This window comes from Neophocaena asiaeorientalis, unplaced genomic scaffold (genome assembly GCF_003031525.2).
Source record: "Neophocaena asiaeorientalis asiaeorientalis breed wild unplaced genomic scaffold, Neophocaena_asiaeorientalis_V1.1 scaffold327, whole genome shotgun sequence".
In the NCBI taxonomy this organism is placed as follows: domain Eukaryota; kingdom Metazoa; phylum Chordata; class Mammalia; order Artiodactyla; family Phocoenidae; genus Neophocaena; species Neophocaena asiaeorientalis.
The window spans coordinates 7357644-7365373 of NW_020174560.1; the positions used below are offsets into that span (position 1 = coordinate 7357644).

The 7730-nt window shown below is 53.6% G+C and overlaps 1 protein-coding gene and 1 pseudogene across 6 annotated transcripts in view; both read left to right on the top strand.

Annotated features, from left to right (window-relative positions):
• The window catches only part of ZNHIT3 (zinc finger HIT-type containing 3), a 47523-nt gene that overhangs the window by 6439 nt on the left and 33354 nt on the right, over window positions 1-7730 (top strand). The gene's annotated exons all lie outside the window — the stretch shown is intronic.
• LOC112408147 (60S ribosomal protein L31 pseudogene) lies at window positions 6968-7340 on the top strand (annotated as a pseudogene).

The window sequence follows — 7730 nt, forward strand, 5'->3', positions numbered from 1 at the left end:
TTTTTTTTTTTTTTGTGATACGCGGGCCTCTCACTGTTGTGGCCTCTCCCATTGCGGAGCACAGGTTCCGGACGCGCAGGCTCAGCGGCCATGGCTCACGGGCCCAGCCGCTCTGCAGCATGTGGGATCTTCCCGGACCAGGGCAGGAACCCGTGTCGCCTGCATTGGCAGGTGGACTCTCAACCACTGCGCCACCAGGGAAGCCCAAGATCCTGATTTTATAGGCCAGGAAATATTCTCAGAGTAACTCGGCCGTAGAAAGAGACAGGGATCCTCAGCTACCTTGAGTTATGGAAGAGAGAGCTGAGGCTCAGAGAGTGTAGTGACTCACCCATGTTACCCAGCAAGGAAAGAGCAGAGCTGGGATTGGAACCCTAGTCTCCTGCCCCGCCCCCATTCTCTTTCCATGCCATCTCATCCCCCCACCACACACACCTTCCTCCCATTGGAGCCCCCAGCCTCCATCTCCCCTTGCTTTCTGCACCTGCAGAGTCCCCTTCAATTAACAGGGAAACGTTTGCAGAGACTCCAGCTTTCGTGTCCCTGGATATTGAGATTAAACCTACATGCAAAGGGAGCACATGCAGGGGCTTCCCTGGTGGCACAGTGGTTAGGAATCCACCTGCCAATGCAGGGGACACGGTTTCGATCCCTGGTCCTGGAAGATCCTATATGCTGCGGAGCAGCTAAGCCCGTGCGCCACAACTACTGAGCCTGTGCTCTAGAGCCCGTGCTCTGCAGCAAGAGTAGCCACCGCGATGAGAAGCCCGTGCACCGCAATGTAGAGTAGCCCCCGCTCGCCGCAACTAGAGAAAGCCAGTGCACAGCAACGAAGACCCAACGCAGCCAAAAGTAAACAAATAAAATAAACAAATTTTAAGAAAAGGAGGGGAGCACGTGCAAAGTGGGCTCCACCATTCCGGAACCTGGATCTCTGCCATAATCTAGCAGAGACAAGAAAGCACCTCTCCACCCAGCATCTGTGGAAGCTGCAGTCCCTCTTCCCTGGTCGTCACACCCACCCTATTTCTCTGGCCTGTAGAGAGAACCCCGGGGGAGCAGGAAGGGGGGAACAGAGAGGAGCTATCATGGGGGCAGGATTGGGGCCTCCTTAGTAGAGAGGTTTGTGGAAACTTCTACCCCTGAAAATTTTGAAATAATAGTAGCAGCAAGAAGCATGGAATAATCCAGCAATGGAGATGCCATATGTCTGTTCCTGCCCCGTAGAGAGTTCAGGAAAACTCCCCCACGGCTGTCCCTCCCCTCTCAGCCACAGGAGCCGGATCACACCAGCAGGAGGCCGGGGTCAGAGCTGCTTTCGGTTTTCCAATATAGTATTTATATATATTCTGGTTTGTGGTGGAAGGAGCTCTAAAGAGGGTGATGAGGGTGGAACCAGGTGGGGAGAAAAGGCAAGAGCCGCATAGGCTGCCTTGGGGGGTGGGGGGGAAAGCGAAAATTCCCTCCTCAGTTAAATGGTATGGCAACACGGAGAGAACAGGCTCTTTTAAGGGTTTGTGTGTCTGTTAACCTTTTTCTCTGGTTATCCGGATAATACCTACTCATTGTAGAATATTTGGAAAGAAGCAGGGGGAAAAATTGCAGATAACCTTATCTCCCAGAGGTAACCATTTTACAGTTTAACATATTTTTAAAAATTTTAATTTATTTTTGGCTGCGTTGGGTCTTCGTTGCTGTGCACGGGCTTTCTCTAGTTTCGACGAGCAGGAGCTACTCTTCATTGCGGTGCACAGGCTTCTCATTGTGGAGGCTTCTCTTGTTGCGGAGCACAGGCGCTAGGCACGCGGGCTTCAGTAGTTGTGGCACAAGGGCTCAGTAGTTGTGGCTCCCAGGCTCTAGAGCGCAGGCTCAGTAGTTGTGGTGCACGGGCTTAGTTGCTCCGCGGCATGTGGGATCTTCCCCGACCAGGGCTCGAACCTGTGTCCCCTACATTGGCAGGCGGATTCTTAACCACTGCACTACCAGGGAAGCCCATTTTAATGTATTTTTAAGAAAAAGTATTTTAAAGAAAATAGTCAATCACCCCCACCTTAATCCATCTGTTTCATTTTTCCAACTTCTCTTTCAAACTTAATCTATATGCAAAACACTATTGACATAGTTCTGCTTTTTAACCTTCACCTTCCAGTGTCAGCATGAGTCCATGTTACCTCACAGCCTCTGCAACTGTCATTTTGTGGTTCCGCAATGTACACGGCTTGTGCCATCAGCTTACTTTCCATTCTAAATAACACTGAAAAGAGTATCTCCCCGCTGGAGAGGCAGGGCCACAGACTGGGGAAGGAAACCAGGGGTCCCAGATCCTTTCCCCAGCTCCTCATTGAGAAAAACTACCTTCACTTTATGAAGGGCTTCCCTGTGGCGCAGTGGTTAAGAATCCGCCTGCCAATGCAGGCGACACGGGTTCAAGCCCTGGTCCGGGAAGATCCCACATGGCGCGGAGCAACTAAGCCCAGGTGCCACAAGTACAGAGCCTGTGTTCTAGAACCCACGCTCTAGAGCCCACGAGCCATAACTACTGAACCCGCGTGCCACAACTACTGAAGCCCGCGCGCCTAGAGCCCGTGCTCTGCAATAAGAGAAGCCACTGCCTACACACCTCAACGAAGAGTAGCCCCCGCTCGCTGCAACTAGAGAAAGCCCGCGCGCAGCAATGAAGACCCAGCGCAGCCCAAAATAAATAAACTTAAAAAAAAAAGAATCTGAGTCAGGAGTTCTAACTCTTTGATCTCTGAAGTACCTGTAAGATAGGGAATATGGGGGGAGGCACGGTTCAGGGGGTAAGGAGTGTGTTTCTGTGTAGATTTGCGGGGTAGAGACGGTGTGAGAAAAAGTGTGTGCCTGCGGGCGCCTCCTCTTACGGGTGTGTTTGCACAGCAGCGCCCTCTGCTGTCCCTGCTCCCCCAACAGTCCTGTACCGTTTACAGTTTGAAAGTCCTTCCCCCTAACTTTAGTCTGTCTTTCCCCATGTTTCTTTTTCAGTTGTGCGGAGCACAATAAAATCGCATTCAAAGAGTTGAAAAACAATTCTTATATTGTTTTTCTCATTCCTATACCCATTGCCCATTTAGCTCTGATAAAAAAAAACAAATTCACCTGAGTAAATTTTAAAGATCTTATTGGCTTTATTCAATGATTCATGAATTGGGCAGCATCCAACCTAGCAGATGGAAAGGAGCTCCGAGGAGCTGTACAAAATGAAAGACTTGTATAGGCAGAGGGAGCGGGAACAAGGAAGTTATACTAGACAGGAAAGCAGATTGGCTGTGGCAAGGGCACTTTCCTTTAGAGAACGGTAGGGGTCGTTCAGAATGAGGCAGATTACTTAACTAGTGCTGGTTAGGCAATTCCTGACTGACTTTAAGATTCCATTTTGGGGAGAGATGAATCTAAGTTAACTCTCAGTTGGGCGATGTGGGGCTAAGCATAAGTGACTCCATTTGTCTTGTTTTTAACAGTCCCTTTCAGGAGACTTCCAGGACGCTACTGTCATGTGCAACCTCATTTAATCTGAACTACTCTTAGGTGTCACAGGGGAACTGAGACAAGAAATTAAGAAAGTGTCAGCAAGTCCCCTAAAGACCCCATCCTAACCACTTCCTTCTGGAAGTGACTCCCTGGCCCTGGCTCACCCATGCCCTGGGAACAGATGAGGGTGTCAGAGCTACAGATACAAGCTGAGATTTAGCAAAGCTGCATAGATAGCTCACCTCCCCACCTCTGATAACAGCTCCACATGGATACCTGTGGGATGGGTAGATCAGTCTGCCCTGACTCTTCTCTTATTGTGGCAACAGAGGACGGGGGTGGCCGTGGTTCTGCTGTAGTAAGTAACCCCAAAGTTAACCTTGAAGGATAAAGTTTATTTAATGAATCCCATGTGGGATGGGTAGGGGCAGGGCCGCCTTCAAGGGCATGGGACTTGGATAGTTGCACAGGGGCTGCACTTGGTTTAATGTTCTGCTGTCGCCGTCTTGAAATTCTTAATTTTTGAACAAGAGGCTGTGCATTTTCATTTTGTAGCAGATCAGAGTTGGGGGCGGTGACGTGCAACGGAGTCCTCGGCTGGCTTCGGTTCTGCTTTCTCGCAGGAAACGTTCCACGCTCGCTTGCCGGAAACCCACGGCGCCGCGCTGCTGCCGCCCCTGCCCTCGAAGCCGGCGGTTCTACGTGCCGGTTCCCGCCTAGGCCTCCGGAGCGCTGCCGGCTCCGTGCAGAGCTGCGTGACTCTGGGGCGCGCGCCACTCCCAGCCCGAGCGCCGGCAACCCGGGTCAGCCTCCGCTGGGAGGTAGTGACGGGCGCTTTCCGCAGGCTCGGCTCCCCTGGAACGTGCTGGACAGCACCCGCAGGCCCTGCGCTGCAGACTTCTGCCTCCACTATCTGGTTTCACACCGTGCCCTGGGCTGAAGATCAGAAGGTGTAAGAAGGCCCCGAGCTGCGTGCGGTCCTGGAAGACCGTGCAGGGGCACAGCGGAAACGCAGGTGCGGCAGGGCCCTCCCAGGGCTCGCTGGAGTGCACGAGCCCGGCGTGCTGGCTCTTCATTGAACCGTCTGCGCCCTCATTTCTGAACTAGCCCCAGCTTCTTTGGGCTTCCCAGAATTACCACCATTGCGATCTACACCCTCAAGGGCAAAAAATCTGGACCGGGAGATACGGTACTCTACATTGGGAACAGCTGACACCTTCCTCCTTGCCTAGTCTTTGGGAGGCACGGAATGGGGACGCCCACACGAGCTGGGGGTCACCCAGAGTCGAAGGAGGGCATATTCACTGTGTGAAAGGTACATGCGAGGAATTCTAGGGATTTTTCTCTCCTGCCTTGCAGGTAGCAGAGTCTGCACAGCTTGGATGCTTGTAAGGGGGTTGAGTCCGTGAAAACTGAGGGAGCCTTCCCAGTCTCACCAAACAATTCACAAGACAGGTTTGGAGTGGGCAGGGACTATGTCCATAATGTGTGAGTTCCTACCAGCCCCAGGACAGAGTATGAGATTCGAGTTTTGCCCACCTCTCCCGCGGTCCCTGGGTCTGGTCAGGTCATGGACATTCTCTCAGGCAAGCTCGGAGCTCCTGCGTGCCTCCAGTTCAAACCGGTGATGGTCTGAATTGTTGAGGCAGACGATGACCCATGCGGGTTATTGGACCAGTGTGAACATGCCCTGGAGTTCGGGTCGGATCCTGAACAGGGGACGCGTCTTCTCCTAGGGGGCGGAGGCCTTGGGGAACTTCAGCACCATGGGATGGACAGCACCCTGGAGGTGCAGGCCTAAGCCCAGTAGGGGCTGTGAGCGCCCAACTCCCCCATCGCGAGCTTTAGGGTGGGAAGCCAGGCGGAGGGACGGTCCGGACGGAGCCGAGCTCCTGGACCCGGGCTTCAAGCCCCAGAGGCTGTGTGGGGCTTGGGGCCAGTGCTTAGAGGATAGGGCCCGAGTTTGAGGTCCCTGCTGAGGGGGAAGGAGACGGGGAGGGAGCCAGAGCCGAGCTAGCCTGGGAAAGCTGGTGTTCCAGAACCGCGGAGCCGACGGCTGAAGGCGAGTCCTGGTCAACCCTCCTTGAGCCTCCATCCGGTTCGCTTGGAATTCCAGCGTAGACGCTGACTCTGGTGTTCTCTGCGACAGAGCTCTGGCATTCGCAGGCCCAGGTATGCAGCCTCTACTACCCGCCCCCGATTAGAAAGAAAGATAAGGGCAGCTCTTGAAGGGAAATGGAGATGTGGAAGGGCTATTCCAGGGGAGGGAGGCAAGGCACTCGGCAGAGCTGACCTGGTGACCGCGAGGAAAGTTACAGACTTCGAGGAACCGTATAAATGACCCTTCATAGGGTTCAGATTACACACCTCACGGAAGCAGAGCCGCCTCCCTGAAGCCGAACCGTCCCCAGCGCCTCCGGGGGCCGGTCGTAGGGCGTCCCTGTCGGACTGCAGCCCCCGGACTGAGCGGACAAAGGCGGAGGGGAGGCGCTTGGGATGGGCGGCAACTTGTGGCTCTGGGAGGGCTAGCGTGCAGGTGGCGCGGGAACCCTGACAGGTGCCCCCCTCCCCATCCCAGGGCCAGGATGAAACCCAGGGCTCCCACTAAACATGACTCCATCTAGACACAATGCCCCATCCCCTGAACTTGCATTTAAGGCACCTGTCACATCCCACTAATTCATCTCTGGCCACATCCACTCCGCAGGCAGTCCCAGGGTTCCACCTCCTCGCTGTTTTGGCCTCCTCGAATTTCTGATTCCACCCACCCGGAACACCCTTCCTAGTCAGGCTTGAAGATCCCCTTTCTCCTGAAATGTCCTAGTTCCAACACCTCCAGCCGGGCAGCATGTGCTGGGTCCTCTCCTCTGCCCAGGCTCCCTGGTCTTGTGGCAGATGTCACTCTGCGGGTCTCTCCTCTCTACCTTGGTCTGTCTCTCTCAACCCCAAGGCCCTGAGTTTTCTCAGGTCAGGAACCGGCTTGGCTTTTCCTACAGTAGTACTACACAGTAGGAGCTCCACAAATATTTGTCAGTGAAGGAGGCTTGTCTTGCTTTACTCAGCGTGGGTAGCATGGACTGGGGAGAGGCGGGCTCCTGAGGGCCAGTGGCTCAGGATCGCCCCGGGGAGAGTCTCGGTGAAATGACTGCCCCCCTGATCCAGCCGCTGGTCCCAATCTCGGTTTATCCAGTTGTAGGATGTATTGGCAGTGTTATGAAAATGACATGATGGGGGAGAACCTTAGGGTCTCGGGCATTTTGAATTTATTTTACAGATAGGGCTACAGGCCCAGAGATGGGGCTGTAATTTGTCCCAGGTCACATAGCAAGGTAAGGCAGGGCCAATGTCAGAGGTTTTTTAAAGATGAACAGATGGGGAAAAGCAATTTCCAGCCCCAGAAAACTGAACTGGGGAAAACCTGGCTGCAGTGTGTGTTTCTGCTCAAAAAGCTTCAGCTTTCCAACCCTGGCCTGGCAGGATGGCTCCTGCAAAGAAGGGTGGTGAGAAGAAGGGCTGGTCCGCCATCAACGAGGTGGTGGCCAGAGAATACACTTTCAACATTCACAAGCACATCCATGGAGCGGGTTTCAAGAAGCGTGCCCCTCAGGCACTCAGAAATCCGGACATTTGCCATGAAGGAGATGGGGACTCCAGATGTACGCATCGACACTAGGCTCAACAAAGCTGTCTGCGCCAAAGGAATAAGGAAGGCCCCATACCATCTCTGTGTGTGGTTGTCCAGAAAACATAATGAAGATGAAGATTCACCAAACAAGCTCTATACGTTGGTTACCTATGTACCTGTTCCCACTTTCAAAAATCTACAGACAGTTAATGTGGATGAGAACTAACTGTGCTTGTTCAATAAAGTTATAGACACCCGCCCCCCCCAACCCCCAAAACAGCTTCAGATGTCCCTGGCCAGGGTGAGACCACTGACATCATCCAGAAACACACAGGCGCTGATCCCGGGTTTGCTGGGCCAGGATAAACGAGGGACTGTAGAGACCGTTTTTGTCCCACTCATACATTTTATAAGACCCAGAGAGAATGGATCACCGGCCCCAAGCCACACCGCGAGGTAGGGAGAGGGCCTGGGATAGTGTTCTTCTCGGATCTGAACTGTTCATGGACAATTTCCTTCCACGCGAAGGAACCTCGACCTCCCGGACACGCATGAGGCAACCACCTAGCAAGGTCCTCCAACTTAGCAAGGTCTCTGCCTCGGGCCAGGGGCCAGC